Source organism: Phytophthora cinnamomi (genome assembly GCF_018691715.1).
Source record: "Phytophthora cinnamomi strain GKB4 chromosome Unknown Contig40, whole genome shotgun sequence".
NCBI classification, from domain to species: Eukaryota; Oomycota; class Peronosporomycetes; order Peronosporales; family Peronosporaceae; genus Phytophthora; species Phytophthora cinnamomi.
In genome coordinates this window covers 658,216-665,551 of record NW_027150973.1, presented here as the reverse complement: position 1 = coordinate 665,551, position 7,336 = coordinate 658,216, and positions in this window count along the sequence as shown.

The following is a 7,336-nucleotide window of genomic DNA, read 5'->3' as shown; positions in this document are numbered from 1 at the left end:
GTAAAAACCCTGTGTGACGTCATGCGATGATGTCATGCAGGCAGCAGCAGCAACGCACAAACGGCCAACACAAACGTGTCCCCGTCAAACACACCCAGCTCGATAGCCATCGGAGACGCCATGCCGGCTCTGGGAGCGGGCGGTGCGCCGGCCACGGAGCCACCAAAACGGACTTCCAGACGACGTGTAGCCACGCTCAGCGGTGGGGTCAACACAGCGACGATAGCCGACCCACCCAGCTCGATAGCCATCGGAGACGCCATGCCGGCTCTGGGAGCGGGCGGTGCGCCGGCCACGGAGCCACCAAAACGGACTTCCAGACGACGTGTAGCCACGCTCAGCGGTGGGGGCAACACAGCGACGATAGCCGACGCGCCCAGCTCGATAGCCATCGGAGACGCCATGCTGGCTCTGAGAGCGGGCGGTGCGCCGGCCACGGAGCCACCAAAACGGACTTCCAGACGACGTGTAGCCACGCTCAGCGGTGGGGCAACACAGCGACGATAGCCGACGCGCCCAGCTCGATAGCCATCGGAGACGCCATGCCAGCTCTGGGAGCGGGCGGTGCGCCGGCCACGGAGCCACCAAAACGGACTTCCAGACGACGTGTAGCCACGCTCAGCGGTGGGGCAACACAGCGACGATAGCCGACGCGCCCAGCTCGATAGCCATCGGAGACGCCATGCCGGCTCTGGGAGCGGGCGGTGCGCCGGCCACGGAGCCACCAAAACGGACTTCCAGACGACGTGTAGCCACGCTCAGCGGTGGGGTCAACACAGCGACGATAGCCGACCCACCCAGCTCGATAGCCATCGGAGACGCCATGCCGGCTCTGGGAGCGGGCGGTGCGCCGGCCACGGAGCCACCAAAACGGACTTCCAGACGACGTGTAGCCACGCTCAGCGGTGGGGTCAACACAGCGACGATAGCCGACCCACCCAGCTCGATAGCCATCGGAGACGCCATGCCGGCTCTGGGAGCGGGCGGTGCGCCGGCCACGGAGCCACCAAAACGGACTTCCAGACGACGTGTAGCCACGCTCAGCGGTGGGGCAACACAGCGACGATAGCCGACGCGCCCAGCTCGATAGCCATCGGAGACGCCATGCCGGCTCTGGGAGCGGGCGGTGCGCCGGCCACGGAGCCACCAAAACGGACTTCCAGACGACGTGTAGCCACGCTCAGCGGTGGGGCAACACAGCGACGATAGCCGACGCGCCCAGCTCGATAGCCATCGGAGACGCCATGCCGGCTCTGGGAGCGGGCGGTGCGCCGGCCACGGAGCCACCAAAACGGACTTCCAGACGACGTGTAGCCACGCTCAGCGGTGGGGTCAACACAGCGACGATAGCCGACCCACCCAGCTCGATAGCCATCGGAGACGCCATGCCGGCTCTGGGAGCGGGCGGTGCGCCGGCCACGGAGCCACCAAAACGGACTTCCAGACGACGTGTAGCCACGCTCAGCGGTGGGGTCAACACAGCGACGATAGCCGACCCACCCAGCTCGATAGCCATCGGAGACGCCATGCCGGCTCTGGGAGCGGGCGGTGCGCCGGCCACGGAGCCACCAAAACGGACTTCCAGACGACGTGTAGCCACGCTCAGCGGTGGGGCAACACAGCGACGATAGCCGACGCGCCCAGCTCGATAGCCATCGGAGACGCCATGCCGGCTCTGGGAGCGGGCGGTGCGCCGGCCACGGAGCCACCAAAACGGACTTCCAGACGACGTGTAGCCACGCTCAGCGGTGGGGCAACACAGCGACGATAGCCGACGCGCCCAGCTCGATAGCCATCGGAGACGCCATGCCGGCTCTGGGAGCGGGCGGTGCGCCGGCCACGGAGCCACCAAAACGGACTTCCAGACGACGTGTAGCCACGCTCAGCGGTGGGGCAACACAGCGACGATAGCAGACGCGCCCAGCTCGATAGCCATCGGAGACGCCATGCCGGCTCTGAGAGCGGGCGGTGCGCCGGCCACGGAGCCACCAAAACGGACTTCCAGACGACGTGTAGCCACGCTCAGCGGTGGGGCAACACAGCGACGATAGCCGACGCGCCCAGCTCGATAGCCATCGGAGACGCCATGCCGGCTCTGGGAGCGGGCGGTGCGCCGGCCACGGAGCCACCAAAACGGACTTCCAGACGACGTGTAGCCACGCTCAGCGGTGGGGGCAACACAGCGACGATAGCCGACGCGCCCAGCTCGATAGCCATCGGAGACGCCATGCCAGCTCTGGGAGCGGGCGGTGCGCCGGCCACGGAGCCACCAAAACGGACTTCCAGACGACGTGTAGCCACGCTCAGCGGTGGGGCAACACAGCGACGATAGCCGACGCGCCCAGCTCGATAGCCATCGGAGACGCCATGCCGGCTCTGAGAGCGGGCGGTGCGCCGGCCACGGAGCCACCAAAACGGACTTCCAGACGACGTGTAGCCACGCTCAGCGGTGGGGCAACACAGCGACGATAGCCGACGCGCCCAGCTCGATAGCCATCGGAGACGCCATGCCGGCTCTGGGAGCGGGCGGTGCGCCGGCCACGGAGCCACCAAAACGGACTTCCAGACGACGTGTAGCCACGCTCAGCGGTGGGGCAACACAGCGACGATAGCCGACGCGCCCAGCTCGATAGCCATCGGAGACGCCATGCCAGCTCTGGGAGCGGGCGGTGCGCCGGCCACGGAGCCACCAAAACGGACTTCCAGACGACGTGTAGCCACGCTCAGCGGTGGGGGCAACACAGCGACGATAGCCGACGCGCCCAGCTCGATAGCCATCGGAGACGCCATGCCGGCTCTGGGAGCGGGCGGTGCGCCGGCCACGGAGCCACCAAAACGGACTTCCAGACGACGTGTAGCCACGCTCAGCGGTGGGGGCAACACAGCGACGATAGCCGACGCGCCCAGCTCGATAGCCATCGGAGACGCCATGCCGGCTCTGGGAGCGGGCGGTGCGCCGGCCACGGAGCCACCAAAACGGACTTCCAGACGACGTGTAGCCACGCTCAGCGGTGGGGCAACACAGCGACGATAGCCGACGCGCCCAGCTCGATAGCCATCGGAGACGCCATGCCGGCTCTGGGAGCGGGCGGTGCGCCGGCCACGGAGCCACCAAAACGGACTTCCAGACGACGTGTAGCCACGCTCAGCGGTGGGGCAACACAGCGACGATAGCCGACGCGCCCAGCTCGATAGCCATCAGAGACGCCATGCCGGCTCTGGGAGCGGGCGGTGCGCCGGCCACGGAGCCACCAAAACGGACTTCCAGACGACGTGTAGCCACGCTCAGCGGTGGGGGCAACACAGCGACGATAGCCGACGCGCCCAGCTCTAGCGACAAGGAAAGCGCGATGGAGGCGATAAGAGCGTGCGATATTCGCGCAACGGAACTTGGGAGGTCCCCATCGCTACCCAGACGAAAACGACGACTGACCACCAACGCTGCCAAAACCATGAGATCAGACCCGCGAAAGAAGACGTGTGTAACAAGTAAAATATCGCGAGAATTGATGGAAGGGGATACGACTGACTAGCGTGGGGTAACGCTGCAAGCCTTGCTGGATTGTTTAAGCGGGGATGTTCCAGTGGGTACGGGGGCGACGAATCAGCAATTGTTGGAGGCGATATCCGCGCTACTGTCCTCTCCGGATGACGACAGTGCTTCCAAAGAAGCTGATTTGGTGGCGGGTGAGTATAATGAAGAGTAAAGGCAAAGAGAGGAGGAGGTACAAGCCCGTGAAGAAAACGGGGTGCAACATCGGGAAGCCGATTTAGCTACTCACAGGGATGTGAATGTCGGCCTAGAAGATGAACTGGGTGATTATGAAGAGCTGACATCGGACTGTTCGTCAGAGTTTGACGAAGGATCGGGATCTGAAGATGAGGATCTACATGTGAACTACAACGCAGAATGGAGTGATGAAGCTGTTGCTGCGTACATGGAAACGTTAGGTGACGATATCAATGATGACGATACACTCTTAAAACTGGCCAAAAACAGGAACGAGATCAAGGCTTGGGAGGAAGCAGGATGGGAAGAAGGTAATGGATTCGTTGCGTGAAGATCGATTTTTAACAAAAAAACTTACTTACCATCTTCTGTTTTTGTGTAGTATCTGGCAGCGTTGAACCTCGATCAGAGTATCGTGGGATCTACACAGGCGAATGGGGCCGACCCCGGATGTGCTACGCCATGCAGAATCCCCAATCGATAATTTTTGGTTTTTCTTCCCAAAACGTTTGCTCCGACAAATTGCTGACGAAAGCAATCGCTATGCAGCCCAAACTGTGGTAACCCGCGCTCGTAGAATCAGAGACCGGCAAATTTCCAGCCAACGCCGCGGGTCCAGGACAAAGGAGGTAGAATCATTGGCGCAGATACGACAGCGACTTCGGCAGACGAGGATGTTTCAACCGCACGAGTATGCGGTAACCTTTGGGTTGTTGATTGCGCGCATGTTGTGTCCACAAAGCGGCGTCTATCTACGCATTGGAGCACATCGAGTGTTGGAGCTCTGCCAATCGGGACATTCGGAGCGTGGATGCCCCGTAATCGGTACGTAGCATTTGAATCGTTATACAACTAGATTCCTCCCGCTGATGCGTATTTGGAAATGCATATAGGTTTGACGAAGTTATGCAACACCTCCATTTCTCGGATAATCAGAGCGAGATGGCAAAATATGATCGAGCATGGAAAATCAGGCCAATTGTCGACACGTTACAGTCAACATTTTTGAGTGGGTACAAGCCAGGGGTTTCCTTTCGTTTGACGAAGGTATGATTCCTTCTCATTCAAAATACAATGGCACGCGGATGTATATGCGCGATAAGCCACATAAATGGGGAACGAAGCTGTTCCTCACGTGTTGTCCAAAAACATCGTACTGTCTCAGGTACGCTGGCTCAGTATAAATATGGTAGGTCTAGTATTAACCAGATTCGCATGTACTACTACCAGGCTGGAAGTCTACTGCGGGAAGAAGGCGCATCTTGGTGGCCCACAAACGATTGATGACAAGTCGGGCCCAGCAGCCGTACTCCGCAACTTGGATATGGTGCTACCTAAAGATCGCCAATCGTACCACGTTGTCGTCGTTGACAGGTTTTATACATCGGTTGCGTTAGCTCTTGAGCTATTAGCTAACAAGATATATATTGTTGGAACGATTCAACAACGGCGAATCGGGTTTCCCTCGGCGTTGAAAGAGAAACGAAAGAAGCGACCAACCGAAATTTCACGGGGATCGTATAAAGTGGCGCGGTCGAAAGCAGTGCCAGAGATGTCAGCTTGCTGCTGGTGGGACTCCAAACCAGTGCATTTGCTTGCAACTGGCGCAAGTCTACAAGAACTGACTGTTGGTATGAAAAATGTAGCACTAGTGTATGGTGGTGGTGTACTGAAAGATTGTCTACGTGATATAGGGCGCAATACCTGGGCGGAAGGAGAACCATCCGAGATTCCATGCCCTAAACTAGTCAAGGATTATCATCACAACATGGGGGGTGTGGATGTTCATGACCAGCTTAGGCTACAACGCTTCTCAGTACAAAATGCGTTTCGGTTTAACCAAACCCACTGGCATTCCGGTCGACTCGTCAGACAACATTTACGTCACAGATAGCAGCAGAATGCTACAATTCACGCCGACTGGTGTAATAACAGTGCTGGCCGGACCCAAAACCAGCGGATACGAAGATGGCGTTGGAACTTCCGTCAATTTAACGACCTACAGTCTTTAGCGATTGGGTTGGATGGTAGCTTGTACGTACAATCATTGCATCTGCAAAGGCAATCTCACCACCGTCGAGGTTACCACGTATGTTGTATATGGCAGCGGATACGATTCTGCCGGTGGTACCGGCGCCACGTTAGGTTGGCCCAGTATTATTGCTGAAAAAGTGTTTTACGTGATGGTCGAAGATTCAGACACTAACAACCAACTCATCCGAAAGATATTTTTATTGAATAGTAGTGGCAAACTGGAATTGGTAACGCTGAGTAACAATATGCAACGCCCAATATGCTTGTTGGCAACGCCGATTACTGGTTGACATTCATTTCAATTCTGTTATGCGCCTGGATTGCGCATTCTACTTTCAATAAGCATTGGGGTTGAGCTTCCAACACATTGCAGTGGATTCTAGTGGAAGCGTGTACGCCACGGATTACTCTAATGGCAAAATAACTATTTAAAATCGCTTCAAACGGCGTGGCTAGCATTCTCAGTACGAGTATATCCCATCCCTTGGGCATTTTGATTGATTCATCTGACAACATGTACGTCGCGGATAATCGGGTGATTGAATTCACGACGGGTGGTATAATAACTATTCTGCAAGGATCCTCTACAAATGGCTTTATCGATGGCGCTGGTACTTTTGCGCGCTTTAAATACCATTTTCTCTTGATGTGGATTGTATGTTGCCGACATGGGAAATTACTCTATCCGCAAATTAGTCTCAGCACCAATGAGACCACTACTTATGCTGCGCGCGGTCCATTCAACGTGATCTAGGCAATTGCAACAGCGGCAGACAACGTCGTTTACGTGCGCGACAGATATTCTGTGTCCTATCAACGCGTGCTCAAGGTCTACATCGCGTAAAATACCATGGAGTAACGCGCGAAATTCCCTGACACAAACGCTGCGGAATGTTTGGCAAAAGCATGGCCGATAATAACCAACAGCTTTTCACTTCAAAAGCCATCATATTTTGAAGTGGTTCGTTTGACATCTTCCTGGGTTTTAACGATAAGTTTTACCAACGACTTCACCTACGTGTGCTCGACAGGAACAAGAACCTATACGATTGAATTCAAGACTATATCGCCATTATATCACCATTACACTGCTCGAGTTCGGTGTAATGACGTTGCATTTTTCTCAATCAACGCACAGTGTGAGGGCCCGAGTCAAAGACTCATCGACTTCAAAGTGGTAACATGCAACCCGGCGTGAGTGAAGTGTAGTATTATCATTCTTGCACTTCGTCGCTGTTGCGGTACCAGTATCTAGCTAGGACTGGTGAAGCTCAGCTCCAGTTGAGCAACAGGATCCGCGCCGCTACACCGAAATCGCGCGGGCCGCACTGTGGGACGCCAATGAAACAAACGCTGTCATCGACACGCAACCAGCACCTCGACCTGCTCGGCTGACGCTGCTAGCTGGCACCGCCAGCTATAAAGCCTGCGGACCAGGCCAAGTCCGCGCTGCCTTGTGCCTCGGGCCCAAGGCCGTTACCGACCGATCTTCCTGGTGTCGACGACCTCCGCCATGTCCAGGGCCGACGGCGCTATGGCAGCGCGGCAGCTAAATCGAGGCCGCGCTCGCCA